We start from the raw sequence: 20,961 nt of genomic DNA on the forward strand, positions 1-20,961 counted from the left end.
GTTAAACTAAACTCTAAAGTTGCTGCATCGCGCCGGAACGTGGAGACTCTCTGAGACTCTCTGTGTGCTATCCCAGAAGTGGATCTACTACCATTCACAACAATCGTTGCAGTATGTTATTTGTTGTTGTTTTATATATATATATATATATATAATAGACAAAGTGGACCCGTTGCGCCCAAACCTCTCCTGCATTGGTGCAGCACCCTGTCCTCCCCACCCCTCCCCTCTCTCCTCAACCCCCTCTCCCCTCTCCCCCACTCCCCCACTCCCCCTTCCCTCCTCCCTCATCCCTCCTCCCCTCCCCCCCTTTTAAACTTTAAAATGTGAATAACTTAAAAAATATAACACCGATTTCAATAAAACGATGTGCATTATCACTAAAGTGACAATGGTGAGTAAGGTGGGCATAAAATTGTCGCGCTATCGTGTACCGGTTTGGCTGAAGTTCAGTCACAAACAAGATAACAAACGAGAGTTTTAGTATATAGATATATAAATATATTGATCTTCTTCATGCAGTTATTGTGGTGCCTATTGAGAACTATGTTTACATATTTTGTTGTGTTACTTGCAAGTAAGAATTTCTTGTTCTGTTTTGAGACGTGGCCAAATATACCATCCCATTATACCAATAATAACCTAAACCAAACTAAACTAAATCAGCCGCATTTTCACCAAGTGCTTACGTTTCAATATTCTTTCCCAAAAGAACATTGTGAACCAGATGTTCTCCCACAATCCGAATGTTTCATGGTCATCTTTATTGAGATTAACATTTCTTTCCAGATTTATTTAAGGTTGCAGATTAATTTAATGTCTTATATACCAGAGTCAAATAAAATTCTTTGTTTGCATGAAGCTCACAGAGTAAACCATGTAGGTTGAGGCTTGGTCTTATTATTCTCACGTGTACAGAAATATGGTGAACTGTTTGGTTTTGCAAGTTATCCAATCAGATCAGACAATACTATACATAAATAAAATCAAGTCAAATTCAGGTACAATAGGCAGAGCAAAGGGGAAGATACAGAGAGCAGAATATAGTTCTCAGCATTGTAGCGCATCAGTTCCAGAGACAAGTCCAATGTCCACAATGCGGTCGAGGTGAATCGGACAGTACCCGAGCTTATGGAAGGACCATTCAGAAACCTAATAACAGAGGGGAAGAAGCTGTTCCTGAGTCCGGTGGTGCGCGCTTTCAAGCTTCTGTACCTTCTGCCGGACGGGAGCGGGAGAAGGACGAATGACCGGGGTGGGACAGGGATAAGTCTTTGATTATGTTGGCTGCTCTTTCCATGGTAGCGTTAATTGCAGATGGAGTCGATGGCGGGGAGTCTGGTCGGCATGGACTCATTGTGACGAAGGGCCTGTTTCCACATTGTATCTCTAAAGTCTAAACAAGTATAGTCTAAAGACAGTACAGCACAGGATCAGGCCATTCAGCCCACAATGTCCTTGCTGAACACGATGCCGAGATAAACCAGCCTCCTCTGTCTGCATATGATGCACTTCCCTGCACCTCCTCCACATCCACAAGTCTGGCCGCTGAGACTAGTCCCTGCAATCCTTGCTGACCAGATCTCAGTTCTGGCCTTGTGAGATGTGGTGAGGACTGGGAATGTAAACACTGCCGGTGCCTGGTTTACATTCCAGACCCGGCCAGACATGTTGTGTAGGAGTGTGCAGAACGGCCCACAGAAGGTTAAGCCAAGTGGGAGACAGTCAACATCAACACTTCCTGTTATTGCCTGGGCCCAAAGATCTTGCTGCCCCTGTCTGAGTATCTTGAGGGGCTGCTCCTCGCTTTCTGGCTGCACTTCACACCCACCATCCACATCTTTGGGCACCGTGTGCGTTGGGGAGTGGGTAGAGAAGGGGATGTCCTGGTTGGTTTGCTCCTGGGCCTGGCCAAGCTGGCCATCCATGAGTCACGGCGCCAGGCAGAAGAGGGCTCCGCCCAATCCGACTGCCTGCCCCTTTTCCGGGGTTACGCTCATGCCCGGTGTCCTCGGAGAATGAACACGGTGTTCATGGGCACCATGGAGGGGGATTGGCTCTATCCTGGATCGGGGATGTAATAGAGTCATTTGATGTTTAGGTTTAAGGAATACCTGTCAATTTAGTACTGTGGTGGTGTGTGTTTTGTTATTGTTTGTTGTGTAAGTATTATTGTAAATAATTGAATAAATTCCGTTTTGATTGAAAAGAAATATCTTGGTCGCTCACTCACTCCACCATCAGCAAGTCAGACATCCGCCAGCCACCACAATCATCTCGAGCCTCTGACCAACCATCAGCCTATCAATGCCAAACCTTGCATTCCATCCCTCCCCCTCATCCCTCCACCACCTTCATCGTCCAACCAGTTCCACTGTTCACACCCTTGTGTCCCTTCATTACCACCTCTTCCCCAGCCAACGATGGGCCATTATGGGCTCCACTCTTCCTTGGTCATCTGTTGCCGACCCTACTTTGTTCTGGCCTTTTCCGACCTCCAGTTCCCTGCCCTCGTCTTTCAGTCTGAAGACGGGTCTCAACCTGAAACGTCACCCATCCTTTTCTCCAGAGATGCTGCCTGACCCACTGACTTACTCCAACACTTTGTGACTGTCCAACCCCCCACCCCCTCGCCTGTATTCACCACCAGCACCTCTTCTCTCCTTACCTCACACCTGCCTTTTCATATCTGGACTTTGTCCAGTCATCTGCCTATCACACCCCTCCTCGCCTGTATTCCTCTCCCCAGTGCTCCACCTGGACACATACCTATTTCTCCCCTCCACCCCCCCCCCCTCCCCCCCCCTCCCCCTCCCCCTCCCCCGCCCCCTACCCCTCCCCCTCCCCTTCCATCTACATTCCTTCCTCTAGCTTCACAGGTCGCAACCCTTAGACTGTAATACACAGGAGCAGAAATTAGGCCATTCCACCCATCAAGTCCACTGCGCCATTCAATCATGGCTGATCTATTTTTCCCTCTCAACCCCATTCTCCTGCCTTCTCCCCGTAACCCCTGACACCCGTACTAATCAAGAATCTGTCAATATCCACTTTATAAATACCCAACACGGCCTCCACCACCATCTATGGCAATGAATACAATACAATACAATACAATACAATATATCTTTATTGTCATTGTACCCAGGGGTACAACGAGATTGGGAATGCGCCTCCCATACGATGCAATAATTTAAGTAATTAACAGCAACCCAACGAAACGAAACAATTGTAACAGTTTTTAGACAGGGTAAATTCCACAGATTCACCACCCTGTGGCTAAAGAAATTCCTTCTCATCTCCTTTCAAAAGGTATGTCCTTTTATTTGGGGCTGTGTACGCTGGTCCCAGACTCCCCTTTCCCTTCTACCCTAATCTCACACCTTCAGTCTTTTTATCTCTGGCCTTTGTCCAACCATTTGCCAACCAAAAACCTTCCACACGTTTAGACTTTAGAGATACAGCATTAAAACGGGCCCTTCGGCCCACCGACCAGCGATCCGTGCACTAGCACTATCCTACACACTAGGGACTATTTACAATTTATTTATCGATGCCAATTAACCTACAAACCTGCACGTCTTTGGAGTGTGGGAGGAAACCGGAGCACCCAGAGAAAACCCATGTGGTCACAGGAAGAACATATAATCTCTGTATAGACAGCACTGTAGTCAGGATCGAACCCGGGTGTCCAGCACTGTAAAGCAACAACTCTATCGCTGTGCCACTGTGCCGCCCCTGTATCACTTGGTGGCTTTGTCTGGCTGGCTGTCTGTACGGAGTTTGCACGTTCTGCCTGTCACCACATGGGTTTCTCAGGGGGGCTTGTTTCCCCCCCTACATTCCAAAGACTTGTGGGTTTGTAGGTTAATTGGCTTCTGTAAACTGTAAATTGCCCCTAGTGTGTAGGACAGAACTAGCGTACGGGTGATTGCTGGTTGGTGCAGACTCTGTGGGCTGAAGGGCCTATTTCCACTCTGTACCTCGAAACTAAACTAAACTCAAAGGGACCTAGAGACACAAGGAACTTCAGGGATGCTGGAATTTGGAGCATAGAACAGAACAGCATTGGAACAGGCCCTTCGGCCCACAATGTCCATGCTGTACATGATGCCTAAACATAACTAAACTAAACTCAACAGCACAGGAACAGTCCCTTTGGCCCACAGTGTCCATGCTGTACATGATGCCTAAACATAACTAAACTAAACTGAAAAGAACAGCACAGGAACAGGCCCTTCGGCCCACAATGTCCATGCCGAACATGGTGTATAAACTAAACTGAACTACACTAAATCTAATTAAACAAAACCTAATGAAACTAAACATAATTAAACAAAACCTAATGAAACTAAACATAATTAAACTAAACCTAATGAAACTAAACTAAACTAAACTAAATTAAACTAAGCTAAGCTAAGCTAAAGGAGAAAGGCTGGAAGTTGGAGCCACCGTTCCTGCAGTAGTGCGGCAGCTCTGAGTTCAAAGGTGTGGTGGGCCAAATGCTTGCCTTGCAGGGTTTGTGAGTGAGTGAGTGAGGCACAGACTTGCCATTCAGACGGGGACTCACGTACTTGCCTTGGCCCGGTTCCCGACAGCAGGGTTTACAGGCGCTGAGAGCCTGTAGCACACTGCGTGCTGTCATTTTGTGCCAGTGTTTCACAGAAGGTGCCTTGTCCAAGGCTCAGACACTGGTCGGTGTCTCTCCGGCAACACCTCCGCACTTTTACCGCGGCTCAGCGGGCAGGAACACCGGCGGTGACTGGGAATGGCACGGCCTCACGGATACCTGTCCGGCATTCACTCCAGGAAAGGGAGAGGGAGAGGGAGAGGGAGGGGGCAAACAGCTTGCAGACTGCCACACAGTCAGGCCAATCACTTCTACTAGCTTCCACGTTCCACACCACAGAGTCGTAGAGCTGTACGCCACACAAGCAGGCCCTTCAGCCATTTTGTCCACGCTGAACGTAGTTGGTATGTTGGACTTAGTTAAGTTTAGTTTAGTTTTATTGTAATTTACTATAGTTTAGTTTATCTTAGCTCAGCTTAGTTTAGTTTAGTGTCATGCGCAATAAGGTACAGTGAAAAGCTTTTTTGTGGCGTGCTATCCAGTCAGCAGAAAGACTATACATAATTACAATCAGGCGGTGATTGTGTCCTGTACAGACACAGTGTACAGATACAGGATAAAGGGTGATGTTTGGTGAAGATGAAGTCCAGTAAATTCCAATCAAAGATAGTTCAAGTGTCTCCAATGAGGTAGATGGTAGATTAGGGCCTCTCTCTAGTTGGTGATCGGATGGTTCAGTTGCGTGATAACAGCTGGGAAGAAGCTGTCCCTGAATCTGGAGGTGTTCATTTTCACACTTCTGCACCTCTTGCCTGGCAGGAGAGGGGAGAAGAGGGTGTGACCGGGGTGAGACTGGACCTTGATTATGCTGGTGGTCTTACCGAGGCAGCTCAAAGTGTAGATGGAGTCAATGGAAGGGGGAGGGTGGTTTCTGTGATGGTCTGGGCTACGTCCACAACTCTGCAATTTCTTAGTCTTGGATGGAGCTGTTCGCAAACCATGCCGATGAAATGCTTTCTAAGGTTATCTGGTGAAGCTCGTAAGAGTTGTTGGGGACATGCCAAACGTCCGAAGCCTTTTGCTAACCACCACATTCTACACACTAGAGGTGTGGAGCTGTGCAGCTCAGAAACAGGCCCTTTGCCCATCTCGTTCATGCCAACCAAGGTGGTACATTGGCTAATCCCATTTGCTTGCATTTGGCCCATTTCATTCTAAACCCTTCATCTGTTTATCTATCCAAATGTCTTATAAATGTCATAATTGTCAAAAATAATGTCCCCAATTTTATGTAGGTCAGAGCTTATTTGGAGGTTGTAGTGTTCAAGAGCCTGATGGTTGTTGGGAAGAAGCTGTTCCTGAACCTGGACGTTACCATTTTCAGGCTCCCTTACCTTCTTCCCGATGGCAGGAGTGAGATGAGAGCGGGGCCAGGGTGGTGTGGGTCTGATGATGCTGGCTGTCTTTTTGGGGCAGCGTCTCTTGTAAATCCCTTCAATGGTGAGGAGGTCAGTACCCGTGATGGACCGGGCAGTGTCCACCACTCTCTGTAATCTCCTTCTGGGTATAATGTCCGGATGCTCCGGTTTCCTCCCACACTCCCAAGTCGTACGGGTTTGTAGGTTAATTGGCCTTCTGTAACTCATCCCCAGTCTGTAGGATAGCGTGAACAGGTGATCGCTGGTCAGCATGGGCAAGGTGGGCTGAAGGGCCTGTTTCCATGCTGTGTTTCTAAACTAAACTAAAATAAAATAAAGTGGGAGCAGTGGAATTGCCAATGTTTTACACTGGAGATATAAACAGGAAGCAGGAGTGCATGGAAAGTATTAACAAGGAAAACCCACAAGGTTAATGTAAAACAGGCGGCAGAAGGTACCATTCGCTGGGATGGGTTACAGAGCACCCTGAGTTCTTAGCGAAAATCAATAACAAACTGCAGATGCTGGAAATCTAAAGTAAAAAACAAAAATATGTTGGAAATACTCTACTCACTATATATTCACCCTGCCTCGGCAAGGCCACCAGCATAATCAAGGACCAGTCTCACCCCGGTTACTCCCTCTTCTCCCCTCTCCCATCAGCCAAAAGTTACAGAGATGTGCAAACATACACCTCCAGATTCAGGGACAGTTTCTTCCCAGCTGTTAGCAGGCAACTGAACTGTCCTATCATTAACAAGAGATCAGTCCTGCCCTCCAATCTACCTCATTGGAGACCCTCGGACTAACCTTAATCAGACTTTATTGGACTTTATCTTGCTCTAAACGTTATTCTCTTTATCCTGTATCTGTACACTGTGATCAGCTTGATTGTAATCATGTATAGTCTTTCCATTGACTGGACAGCACTCAACAAAAAGTTTTTCGCCGTACCTCGGTACACGTGATAATTAACTCAACTAAATTAAAGTTTGAAAGAGTGTGGAAAAGATTTACGAGGATGCTGCCAAAGGAGATCTTTGGAGTTATTAGCAGGACAATGAAGGGAAATAGTTCAGGCTAGTATAAGAAAATAACTGCAGATGCTGGTACAAATCGATTTATTCACAAAATGCTGGAGTAACTCAGCAGGTCAGGCAGCATCTCCCGAGATGCCGCCTGACCTGCTGAGTTACTCCAGCATTTTGTGAATAGTTCAGGCTAGTGTTGTGTTTAGACTTTACTTTAGACTTTAGAGATATAGTGTGGAAACAGGCCCTTCGGCCCATCAAATCCATGCCGACCAGCGATCACCCTGTACACTAGCACTATCCCACACACTAGGGATAATTTACAATTTTACCGAAGCCAATCAATCTACAAACCTGTACATCTTTGAAGTGTGGGAGGAAACCGGAGCGCCCGGAGGGAACTGCCGTCCGAGAGTTGTGAGTTTTGTGCACTGAGGAGAAAGTTGGAACCATAGAAATTTTGGGCGGCACGGTGGCACAGCGGTACAGTTGCTGCTTCACAGCGCCAGAGACCGGGTTCCATCCTTACCTCGGTGCTGTTGTACGGAGTTTGTTTGTTCACCCTTTGACCGCGTGGGTTTTCTCCGGTTCTCCGGTTTCCTCCCACACTCCCAAGATGTACAGGTTTATCGGTTAATTGGCTTCGGTAATGATTGTCAATTGTCCCTGATATGTAGGATAGTGTTAGTGCACAGGGTGATCGCTGGTTGGCATGGATTCGCTGGGCCAAAGGGCCTGTATTCCCACTGTATCTCTAAAGTCTAAAGTGTAAAGATTTATAGCCAGGAAAACGGGCCCTTCAGCCCACCGAGTCCATGCTGACCATCGATCAACTCATCACAATAAGCCAATTCCTTATTCCCATCCCCATTCTCTCACATTCCCATCTACTGCCTGCAGATTCTACCCCTCACCGACACACTACTGGGCAATTTACACTGACAAGTCAATCTGCACTAATTTGATCTTATCTCTGACCAGAATCGTTGACTCGGTATCTGTCTCCACAGATGCTGCCCCACCCACTGAGAATTTTCTGCTTTCACTTTAGGTTTAGGTTTATTATTGTCAAATGTACAAACTCCGTACAGACAGCACCCGTAGACAGGATCGACCTGGGTCACTGATGCCCTGAGGCTGCAACTCTTCTGCTGAGCCACCATGCCATCCTGATATATCTGGATTTGGCTCATTGTTTTGCATGCTATCCAGTCAGATCAGATAATAAACTCCCTATCATCGACTCCATCACGATGCCTCGGAAAAGCAGCCAACTTAATCACAGACTTCTCCCTGCTTCCTGTCCAGCAGAAGGTACAGAAGCTTGAAAGTGCAAACCACCAGACTCAGGAACAGCTTCTGTTATCAGGCCTCTGAATGGTCCTTCCATAAGCTAGGGTACTGTCCGATTCACCTTTACCCCATTGCAAACATTGGACTTTGTCTCTGTAGCTGTTGCGCTACAATGCTGAGAAGTATATTCTGCACTCTGTATCTTCCTTTTGTTCTACCTATTGTACTTGAGTTTGAACTGATTATACACCGATCAGCCAAAACATTATGATCACTGACAGGCGAAGTGAATAACATTGATTATCTTGTTACAATGGCACCTGTCAAGGGGTGGGATATATTAGGCAGCAAGCGAACAGTTAGTTCTTGAAGTTGATGCATTAGATGCAGGAGAAATGGGCAGGAGTAAAGACCTGAGCAACTTTGACATGGGCCAAATTGTTATGGCCAAACGACTGGGTCAGAGCATCTCTGAAACGACAAGGCTTGTGGGGTGCTTCCAGTCAGCAGTGGTGAGTACCTACCAACAGTGGTCCGAGGAGGGACAAACCACAAACCGGCGACAGGGTGTTGGGCACCCAAGGCTCATCGATGCGTGAGGGCAACGAAGGCTATCCCGTCTGGTCCGAACTGACAGAAGGTCACTGTGGCACAAGTCACAGAAAATTTTAATGGTGGTCATGGGAGGAATGTGTCACAATACACAGTGCATCACACCCTGCTGCGTATGGGGCTGCACATGGAGGACCAACAGCATATTAGGCAGGTGGTCATAATGTTTTGGCTCATCAGGTTTTAATGTTATGGCTGATCGGTGTATTTATGTATGGTATATTTGATCTTTTTGAATTGCATGCAAAACAGCACTGTACATCAATACATGTGACAATAATAAACCCAAACCAAGCCTTATATCACGACACATAATTACAATCAAGCCAAACTTAAGTACAAAGGGTAAGATACAGAATGCAGGATATAGTCTCAGTCTGAAGAGGGGTCCTGACCCGAAACATCGCCTATCTATGTTCTCCAGAGATGCTGCCTGACCCGCTCAGTTACTCCAGCACTTTGTGTCTTTTTTTGTAAACCAGCATCTGCAGTTCCTTAGATAGACACCAATTGTTGGAGTAACTCAATGGGTCAGGTAGCATCTCTGGTTCCTTGTGTTTGCAGACTTATAGTTCTTAGGTTTGTATTTAGAGTTCTAGGGAGTCATAAAGTCACACTGCACGGAAACAGGCCCTTCGGCCTAACTTGCCCACGCCGACCAACATGTCCCGTCTAGACTAGTCCCACCTGCCTGCGTTTGGCCCATACCCCTCTAAATCTTTCTTATCCATGTCCCTGTCTACATATTTTTTAAATGTTGTTACAGTACCTGCTTCAACTAACCACCTCTGGGTTCCATACACCCACCATGCTTTGTGTAAAATAGTTACCCCTCAGGTTCCTATCAAATCTCCCCCCCCCCCCCCCCTCACCCCCCCCCCCTCCCCCCCTCCCTCCCCCCTCACCTTCAACCTATGTCCTCTGGTTCTCGATTCCCCAACTCTGGGAAAGAGTTTACCTGAGCTGTTCTTCTCATGGTTTATAGAAAAAGAACAAATGTGGGGCAAAAAAAAAAGAATCAAATAAAGAAAATTAAAGGCTCCTTTAAGCTTGAATTCCTGAGTAGTTAACTGAGTAGTTGGATTAGAACCAGGCCCAGATCTCTTGGCAATATCAGGGTTAAAATTATGGTTAGCTTGGTAATTTATAGTCAGTCCTTGAATATGTTCCATATGTGAGCTTGGATGTGCGGGTATGGGTAAACGGAGGGGAGGGGAGGGGAGGTCTGTGATTTATTTTTTTGGCACGGTATGTGTGAGAGTGGAGTTGAGTAAGTGGGACACACTGTGGGTTTGTGGAGGGGTTATTGAGGGGAATTGAGGGGAGAGGGTGAGGGAAGGGGACAGAAGGGGAATTGAGGTGAGGGAAGGGGACAGAAGGGGAATTGAGGGGAGAGGGTGAGGGGAATTGAGGGGAGGGGAGAGGAGAGGAGAGGAGGGGAGGGGAGAGGAGAGGAGAAGAATTGAGGGGAGGGAAGAGGAAGTGAGGGGAGGGGAAATGAGGGGAAGGGAGGGGAATAGAGGGGATGGGAAGAGAAGAGAATTGAGGGGAGGGGAGGGGAATTGAAAGGAGGAGAGAGGAATTGAATTGAAGGGAAGGGACGGGACAGGAAGGGAAGGGAGGGGAAGGGGTGGGGTGGTTTGACTTGTCGAGGGGCTGGAGAGCTGAATGTGTCAGCTTTTGGCTGGGATCTCCCGTATTCGCAACATCTCTTCTACAATCACATACGCTTCACCCAAGGGAAGAGAGAGGGAACGGCTGGCGGGCAGGCTGCCAGGGTGGAGAGGGATTAATTGTCTTCCAACTGAACCTCGGTTTTGAAGCAAGGCAGCTCAGGCTCTCTGAGCCAAACCTTTCCAAAAAACAAACAAAAAAGTTTTGTTTTTGAACAGAGAGCCAGCAGCAGTCTGCTGGGTTTACTTTTTTGCTTGGAGTTTGGGGATTTTGATTTCCTCTTCCCACCCCCCCACTCGCCTCCTCCCCAGACGTCGCGTCCAAACCACCAGTGGATTTGAGAAAGAGTTGGCTCAATGAACCGCGCCTGAAGACGTTTGGAAAGGGTCTCTCTCTCTCTCTCTCTCTGCCGCTCCAGGTAAGACTGAATGTCATCTGTACTCTGAGTTGCTGCTTTGTTTTAAGTGGGGCGATGTCACTGGGATCCGCTCGCCCCCCACACCGCCTCCCATCCAGGTTTTTGGGGGGGGGGGGGGTGGGGGTGAGGGTGAACTTTCTGGAGGATGTGGTGGGAATGTCTGAATAGCCAGGACGGGAGAAGAAATCAGATTCAAAACGAAACGTGGAAACTGGCCCTTCAGCCCAACATGTCCAACATGTCCCATCTACGCCCATTGCCCTCTGAACCTGTCCTATCCGTGTACCTATCTAATTGCTTCTTGAACGTTGCGATAGTCCCTGCCTCAGCTGCCTCCTCCGGCAGCTCGCCCTCCACCCTCGGTGTGAAGAAGCTACCCCTCAGGTTCCCATTACATCTTTCCCCTTCGTCTTAAACCTATGCCCCTCCTGTTCTCAATTCCCCTTCTCTGGGCAAGAGACAGATGGCGGTGGAGGCCAAGTCATTGGATATTTTTAAAGCGGAGATTGAAAGGTTCTTGATTAGTAAGGGTATCAAAAATGTTGGGGAGAAGGCAGGAGAATGGGGTTCAGAGGGTAAGATAGATCAGCCATGATTGAATGGTGCAGTAGATTCGATGGGCCGAGTGGCCTAATTCTGCTCCTATGACATGAACGTGAAGAGCTAGAATGGGCATGTGGGACTGAATGGCCTTCCTCTGGGCTTTGGGTGGTAGATATCTCAACTGAAAGGGGGGAATTTACTTTAGACTTTGGAGATACATTATGGAAACAGGCCCTTCGGCCCACCGAGTCCATGCCAACCAGTGATCACCCCGTACACTAGTTTTATCCTGCACACCAGAGATAATTTACAGAAGCCAATTAACCGACAAACCTGCACTTCTTTGGAGTGTGGGAGGAAACCAGAGCACCCGAAGAAAACCCGTGCGGTCACAGAGAGAACGTACAAACTCCGTACAGACAGCACCCGTAGTCAGGCTCGAACCCGGGTCCCTGGCGCTGTGAGGCAGCAACTCTACAGTGCCTTCATCAGTCTGAAGTGTGGACTGAGAACTGAGATGAGGAAAAACTTTTTCAGTCAGAGAGTTGTGAATCTGTGGAATTCTCTGCCTCAGAAGGCAGTGGAGGCCAATTCTCTGAATGCATTCAAGAGAGAGCTGGATAGGGCTCTTAAGGATAGCGGAGTCAGGGGGTATGGGGAGAAGGCAGGAACGGGATACTGATTCAGAATGATCAGCCATGATCACATTGAATGGCGGTGCTGGCTCGAAGGGCCGAATGGCCTCCTCCTGCACCTATTGTCTATTGTCTGAGTATTAAGTGTAGAAGTTGGGAAGTCATGTTACAGTTATATAAAATATTGGTAAGGCTACATTTATTATATTTTCAGTTTTGGTCACCATGTTATGGGAAAGATGTTTTTCAACCTGGAAAGGATGAGGAAAAGATTTATGAGGTTGTTGCCAAGACTCGAGGGCCTGAGCTACAGGGAGAGATTAAGCAGGCTAGGACTCTATCCCTTGGAGCGCAAGAGGATGAGCTGATCTTATTGAGGGGTACAAAATCATGAGAGAAATGGATGGGGTAGACCCACAGAGTCTCTTGCCCAGAGTAGGGGAATCAAGAATCAGAGGACTTAGGGTTTAAGGTGAGGGGGGGAAGAATTAATAGGAATGTGAGGGGTAACTTTTTCACAGATAGGGTGGTGGGTGTATGGAATGAGCTGCCAGAGGAGGTAGTTGAGGCAGGTACTATTGCAATGTTTAAGATTTAGACAGGTACATTGATAGAAAAGGTTTAGAGGGATATTGGCCAAACGCAGGCAGGTGCGACTAGTGTAAGTGGGGCATGTTGGTCAGTATGGGCAAGTTGGGCCGAAGGGCCTGTGTCCATGTAGTGTGACTATGACTGTGACTATCTGGATGAATGGGGCAAGGGTTCTCCCTGCCCCCCTGCCCCCCTCTCTCTCTCTTCCCCTGCCCCTCTGCCCCTCTTCCCCCCTGCCTCTCTCTCCCTCTTCCTCCCCTCCTCTCCCCCCTCTCCCCCTCCTCCCCCCCTCCTCCCTCCCTCTCCCCCCTCCCTCTCTCCCCCCCCTCTTCCCCCCCTCTCCCTTTACACCAGTGGTTGGCGTTTCACATCACCCACAGGGTGAGTGCAGGGACTGGTGGAGCCACTGCTTTGGTCAGCACTGGGTTCCCGGTGTCTGGGTGGAGATTATTCCTGGAGTTTGGACTGCAGGCACTGGATGGCATCCAAAACCCCCAGTCCTTAATAACTGCTGCTGGAAACAAAGGGGCCCAGGCCAGGAGATGACCACTGCTGACCACAGTCTAGTGACGCCATAGACCCTGGCACTTTGTCAAGGCACGTTATCACCACAACTGCTGAACAATGAGGAGGACACAAAGTGCTGCAGTAACTCAGCAGCTCAGGCAGCATCTCTGGAGAACATGGTTAGATGACATTTCAGGTCGGGACCCATCTTCAGACTGTCGGAATGGGGGGGGGGGGGCAAGCTCGAAGAGAGGGGTGGGGTGAAACAAAGCCTGGCGAGTGATAGGTGGAGACACAAGGAACTGCAGATGCTGATGTACCAAAAAAACCACAAAGTGCTGGAGTAACTGAGCGGATCAGTTAGCATCTCTGGAGAACATGGATAGGTGACATTTCGGGTCGGGACCTTTCATCAGACCCATTTATCCATGTTCTCCAGAGATCCTGCCTGACCCGCTGAGTTACTATAATGCTCCCTGTCTACCTGTGATGACACTTTCAGGGGACTGTGTATCTGTACTCGTAGATCCCTCTACTCGACAACACTCCCTATCTACCTGTGACGCCACTTTCAAGGAAATGTATACCTGCACTACTGGATCCCTCTGCTCTACAACACTCCCCAGGGCCCTGACATTCACTGTGAAGGACTTCCACAAATTAACTTTCAATTTGCCCTGAACATTTCCCAACCGCCATCCTGTGAATTTGAACTGAGACAGGGAACAAAAGTCTTGTGTAAACGGAGTGAATCCTGCTCGACTCCTGTTCTCACGGTTGTGATAGACGAAGTACACAGCAACTGATTAGCAAGTCCAGAGACACAAGAGACTGCAGATCCATCACACAGACTGGACTCCCCACCATCGACTCCATCTACACTTTACGCTGCCTCGGGAAAGCAGCCAACATCAAAGACTTGTCCCTGTCCCACCCCGGTCAATCCTACTTCTCCCCGCTCCCGGCTGGCAGAAGGTACAGAAGCTTGAAAGCTGCACCACCAGACTCAGGAACAGCTTCTACCCCTCTGTTATCAGGCTTCTGAACAGCCCTTCCATAAGTTAGAGTACTGTCCGATCACCTCTACCCCATAGTGGACATTGGACTTTGTCTCTGGAACTGATGCGCTACAATGCTGATAACTATATTCTGCACTCTGTATCTTCCCCTTTGCTCTACCTATTGTACTTGAGTTTCACACTGATTGTATTTATGTACAGTATTATCTGATGCTATTGGATAGCATGCAAAACAAAACATTTCATCGTATCTCACTACACGTGACGATAATAAACCTAAACTTATGATGCTGGAACCTTGAGCAGAAACAAAGAGCTGGAGGAAAGTAGAAACGAGGAACTGCAGATGCTGGCTTACAAAACAGGCTCAGCAGGTCAGGCAGCATCTCTGCAGACCATCGGTAGGTATATATTTTATGGATAGTTCTTATATTTTTAAAGTGGAGATTGAAGTAAAGGTGTCAAAGGTTAAGGATGGAAGGCAGGTACCTGTGCGGTGACGTTTTTTGCACAAAGAGTGGTGGGTGCATGGAACAAGCTGCCGGAGTAGGTAGTTGAGGCAGGGACTATCGCAACGTTGAAGAAACATCTAGACGTGTACACGGATAAGATAGGGTTAAAGGGATATGGGGGGGGATTAGTGTAGCTGGGACATGTTGGGCGGTGCGGGCAAGTTGGGCCGAAGGGCCTGTTTCCACACTGTATCACTCTCTGACTCCAGCAGTCTGAGTTTTCGGGTGAAGTTATAAAGAGAAATGAAAAGCTATTCAGCGTGAAATCTGCAGCACTTCTAGCCGGCTCTCTGATCGACCCTCGACCCTCGCTGTCACATGACAAATTAGTGATCGAAGACAGCCACAGAGTGCTGGAGTAACTCAGCGGGTCAGGCAGCATCCCTGGAGAACATGGAGAGGTGATGGTTCCGGTCAGAACCCTTCTTCAGATGTCTGAAGAAGAATCTCTACCGGAAAGGTCACCTATTCCTTTTCTCCAGAGATGCTGCCTGACCCGCTGAGTTACTCCAGCACTTTGTATCTAACTTCGGTTTAAACCAGCATCTGCAGTTCCTTCCTGCACAATTAGTGATTGATAGCGTGCGTGTGCGGAATATCAATGGATCCTATTTTTTGTTCAACAAAATAAACATTATTCAGAGTAAAATATACTGTATCTACAAAACAAGAATTGTGCAAAGATTATTTTGACATTCTCAGTGGCTCCACATACATTTATTAGATTTGTATTTGTTAGTGTTCACAGAAATATCATACCCGGCACCCTTGCCACTCATTTTGCCTGGTGGCAGCACAGTTGCACAGCAGTAGAGTTACTGCCTTACAGCGCCATAGACACAGGTTCGATCCTGACTACAGGTGCTGTCTGTATGGAGTTTGTACATTCTCTCTATGACTGCGTAGGTTTTCTCCGGGTGATCCAGTTTCCTCCCACACTCCACAGATGTACAGATTTGTAGGTTAATTGGCTTCAATAAAAAATTGTAAACTGTCCCGAATGCGTAGGATAGTGTTAGTATGCGGGGATCGCTGGTCAGCACGGTCTCGGTGGGCCGAAGGGCCTGTTTCATCGCTCTATCTCTAAACTAAACTAAATGTGCCCCCCGGGGCGATATCCCTTCCCTTGTTTGAGGGGCGTCCTCTCCGGACTCTCGCCCCCAATGTCCAGCAGCGGAATGACCCTAGACTGTGGTCCTCCCCCACAGAGCCTTGGTGTTGGCTGCACTGAGCTTCAGTGCGTCCCTCAGCACGTACTCCTGCAGTCTGCAGCGGGCCGGTCGGCAACATTCCCCGATGGACATCTTGCTCTGCCCTTTGACCCTCGATTCATCTCAGTGGAGTGGAGAGTTACAGTGGGGACACAGGAAGTAATTTGTAGCCTTCATTTGGGTCTAGACGGACTGCTATCCATTTGTAGACAGCGTCCTCTAATTATCATGAATCATCAAGATTAGTATGCAATCTTAAGAACCGTGACCGCTGTATAAATAAGTGATTAAGGCCTTTCCAAGTAATTCCAATTGGGAAGAGGGTCTTGAACAAGAGAGCATAGTTTAGTTTGCGAACAAAGAATTGCAGATGCTGGATGCTGCCTAAACTGCTGAGTTACTCCAGCACTTTGTGTCTATCTTCGGTATAAACCAGCATCTGCCTTGTCTCTGCTACTCACCCATTTGTAAAAAAACAAGGAACGGCAGATGCTAGTTTGCAATAAAAGATACAAAGTGCTGGAGTAACTCGGTGGGTAAGGCAACATCTGTGGAGAAAAAGGACGGGTGACGTTTCGGATCAGATCCCTTCTTCAGACCTTGGTTAGTTTAGTTTATTATTAATGTCCCGTGTACCGAGGTACACTGGAAAGCTTTTGTGTTGAGAGCGATCCAGTCAGTGGAAAGACCATGCTGATTACAATCAAACCATCCACAGTGTACAGATACAGGCTTAGTTTGATTTGTTTTATTATTTCGTTTATTGTTTTATTGAAAAACCTCGGACTATCATTAATCGGACATTATTAGACTTCATCTTGCACTAAACATTATTCCCTTTATCTTCATTACATGCCTGTTGTGCGACTGCGAGCAAGAAGTTCATTGTTCCGTTTCGGAACACATGACAATGTGGCTCTTGACATGTATCTGTACACATTGGACGCCTTGATTGTGATCATGTGTACACTTTGCGCTCACTCGATAGCAACAAAAAGCTTTTCATTGTACCTCGGTACACGTGACAATAAACTAAACTAAACTAAAACTAAGTCCTTGAGTAACTCAGCGGTTTGGGCAGCATCCCTGGAGAACATGGATGGGTGATATTTCGATTTGCCTCAGGTGGAATTATTTGCGAACATCTCTTGGTGTCACAGTGGCGCAGCGGTAGAGTTGCTGCCTTACAGCGCCAGAGACCCAGGTTCAATCCTGACTACCGGTGCTGTCTGCACTGAGTTTGCACGTTCTCACTGTGACTGCATCTTCTGGGTGCTCTGGTTTCCTCCCACACCCCAGGAGATAAAATTGGCGTGTCACAAATGTAATGCTACGGTGGTTATGGGAGATTTCAACATGCAGGTAGACTGGGAAAATCAGGTTGGAAATGGACCCCAGGAAAGAGAGTTTGTAGAGTGCCTTCGAGATGGATTCTTAGAACAGCTTGTACTGGAGCCTACCAGGGAGAAGGCAATTCTGGATTTAGTGTTGTGTAATGATCCTGATCTGATAAGGGGACTAGAGGTAAAAGAGCCATTAGGAGGCAGTGATCACAACATGATAAGTTTTACTCTGCAAATGGAAAGGCAGAAGGGAAAATCGGAAGTGTCGGTATTACAGTATAGCAAAGGGGATTACAGAGGCATGAGGCAGGAGCTGGCCAAAATTGACTGGAAGGAGGCCCTAGCAGGGAAGACGGTAGAACAGCAATGGCAGGTATTCCTGGGAATAATGCAGAGGTTGCAGGATCAATTTATCCCAAAGAGGCGGAAAGACTCTAAGGGGAGTAAGAGACACCAGTGGCTGACGAGGGAAGTCAAGGACAGCATAAAAATTAAGGAGACGAAGTATAACATAGCAAAGAAGAGTGGGAAGACAGAGGATTGGGACTCTTTTAAAGAGCAACAAAAGTTAACTAAAAAGGCAATACGGGGAGAAAAGATGAGGTACGAGGGTAAACTAGCCAATAATATAAAGGAGGATAGCAAAAGTTTTTTTAGGTACGTGAAGAGGAAAAAAATAGTCAAGGCAAATGTGGGTCCCTTGAAGACAGAAGCAGGGGAATTTATTATGGGGAACAAAGAAATGGCAGACGAGTTAAACCGTTACTTTGGATCTGTGTTTACTGAGGAGGATACACACAATCTCCCAAATGTTCTAGGGGCCGGAGAACCTAGGGTGATGGAGGAACTGAAGGAAATCCACATTAGGCAGGAAATGGTTTTGGGTAGACTGATGGGACTGAAGGCTGATAAATCCCCAGGGCCTGATGGTCTGCATCCCAGGGTACTTAAGGAGGTGGCTCTAGAAATAGTGGAAGCATTGGAGATCATTTTTCAATGTTCTATCGATTCAGGATCAGTTCCTGTGGATTGGAGGATAGCAAATGTTATCCCACTTTTTAAGAAAGGAGGGAGAGAGAAAATGTGTAATTATAGACCAGTTAGTCTGACATCAGTGGTGGGGAAGATGCTGAGTCAATTATAAAAGACGAAATTGCTGAGCATTTGGATAGCGGTAACAGGATCATTCCGAGTCAGCATGGATTTACGAAGGGGAAATCATGCTTGACAAATCTACTGGAATTTTTTGAGGATGTAACTAGGAAAATTGACAGGGGAGAGTCAGTGGATGTGGTGTACCTCGACTTTCAGAAAGCCTTCGACAAGGTCCCACATAGGAGATTAGTGGGCAAAATTAGAGCACATGGTATTGGGGGTAGGATACTGACATGGATAGAAAATTGGTTGACAGACAGAAAGCAAAGAGTGGGGATAAATGGGTCCCTTTCGGAATGGCAGGCAGTGACTAGTGGGGTACCGCAAGGTTCGGTGCTGGGACCCCAGCTATTTACGATATACATTAATGACTTAGATGAAGGGATTAAAAGTACCATTAGCAAATTTGCAGATGATACTAAGCTGGGGGGTAGTGTGAATTGTGAGGAAGATGCAATAAGGCTGCAGGGTGACTTGGACAGGTTGTGTGAGTGGGCGGATACATGGCAGATGCAGTTTAATGTAGATAAGTGTGAGGTTATTCACTTTGGAAGTAAGAATAGAAAGGCAGATTATTATCTGAATGGTGTCAAGTTAGGAAGAGGGGATGTTCAACGAGATCTGGGTGTCCTAGTGCATCAGTCACTGAAAGGTACAGCAGGCAGTGAAGAAAGCCAATGGAATGTTGGCCTTCGTAACAAGAGGAGTTGAGTATAGGAGCAAAGAGGTCCTTCTACAGTTGTACCGGGCCCTGGTGAGACCGCACCTGGAGTACTGTGTGCAGTTTTGGTCTCCAAATTTGAGGAAGGATATTCTTGCTATTGAGGGCGTGCAGCGTAGGTTCACTAGGTTGATTCCCGGAATGGCGGGACTGTCGTATGTTGAAAGGCTGGAGCAATTAGGCTTGTATACACTGGAATTTAGAAGGATGAGGGGGGATCTTATTGAAACATATAAGATAATTAGGGGATTGGACACATTAGAGGCAGGAAACATGTTCCCAATGTTGGGGGAGTCCAGAACAAGGGGCCACAGTTTAAGAATAAGGGGTAGGCCATTTAGAACGGAGATGAGGAAGAACTTTTTCAGTCAGAGAGTGGTGAAGGTGTGGAATTCTCTGCCTCAGAAGGCAGTGGAGGCCAGTTCGTTGGATGCTTTCAAGAGAGAGCTGGATAGAGTTCTTAAGGATAGCGGAGTGAGGGGGTATGGGGAGAAGGCAGGAACGGGGTACTGATTGAGAGTGATCAGCCATGATCGCATTGAATGGCGGTGCTGGCTTGAAGGGCTGAATGGTCTACTCCTGCACCTATTGTCTATTGTCTATTGACGTGCTGGTTTGTAGGTTAATTGGCTTCGGTAAAATTGTAAATTGTTGCAAGTGTGTAGGGTATTGCTAGTGTATGGGATGATCGCTGGTCAGCATGGACTCGGTGGGCCGTAGGGCCTGTTTCCATGCAGTATCTCTAAACTAAGCCGTATGACATAGGAGCAGAATTAGGCCATTCAGCCCTTCGATTCTACTCCGCCATTCAATCATAACTGATCTATCTTTCCCTCTCAACTCCATTCTCAACTCCATTCTCCCACCTTCTCGTCATAACCTTTAACCCCTTACCAGTCAATCTCCTCTTCAAAAGTACTAAGCTGTAAATGTGCTGCTGTCTCTTTAAGACTTCATTGATTCCTGGGTTTGAGAGCCAGCTGGTTCCTCTCTCCCAGTAACCTTTCTCCCACGTCTCCGAGACTGTTGCGATTCCCAGGCTCTGCTGATCTATTAAATACTGAGTACTTATGTGCTTGTCAACCCACAATGGGTCTGTGTCAACATCTCTCCTAGTCTTCCCTTTACGTAAACACGTCCTAAACCATTCCCATGTTTTTATTTCTCCTCATCTGTTTGGCAGAAGAGGTCAGGGAATTCAGCAACTATTCCGGATGTTTGATGGGATCTTTGCCAATTGTATACGAGTCCATAAGGGTGTCAGTGTTACACACCGAGCACTGGAGTAACTCAGCGGGTCAGGCCACATCTCTGGAGAATGTGGATCGGTGCCGTGTCGGGTCGGGGCACTTCTTCAGAGCACTCATTGTCTGATAATGTTCGCTGGAGATGAGTTTCAAATGAGAAATGGCAGCTCCAGGGCGCAGTGGGCAGAGCTGCTGTTCCACAGCGCCACAGACCCAGGTTCGATCCTGACCTCGGGTGCTGACTGTGTGCGTAGTTTGTACATTCTACTGTGACGGTGTGGGTTTCCTTTGGTTTCCTCCCATACCCCGAAGACATACAGGTTCGTAGGTTAATTGGCTTCTGTAACATGTAAATTGTCCCTACTGCGTAGGATAGAACTGCTGGAGTAACTCAGCGGGTCAGGCAGCATCTCTGAAGAACATAGATAGGTGACGTTTTGGGTCTGAACCTTCGTCAGACT

At 47.4% G+C, this 20,961-nt stretch overlaps 1 protein-coding gene across 1 annotated transcript in view; it reads left to right on the forward strand.

Moving 5' to 3' along the window:
• The first annotated feature begins 10,722 nt into the window (after positions 1 to 10,722).
• LOC144599887 (platelet-derived growth factor receptor alpha-like) overlaps positions 10,723 to 20,961 on the forward strand; it is a 32,431-nt gene continuing 22,192 nt past the window's right edge. The window contains 1 exon segment of the mRNA XM_078411157.1: positions 10,723 to 11,016. The gene's annotated coding sequence lies outside the window, so the exon portion shown is untranslated.

The sequence above is a fragment of the Rhinoraja longicauda genome, chromosome 14, assembly GCF_053455715.1.
Source record: "Rhinoraja longicauda isolate Sanriku21f chromosome 14, sRhiLon1.1, whole genome shotgun sequence".
In the NCBI taxonomy this organism is placed as follows: Eukaryota; Metazoa; Chordata; class Chondrichthyes; order Rajiformes; family Arhynchobatidae; genus Rhinoraja; species Rhinoraja longicauda.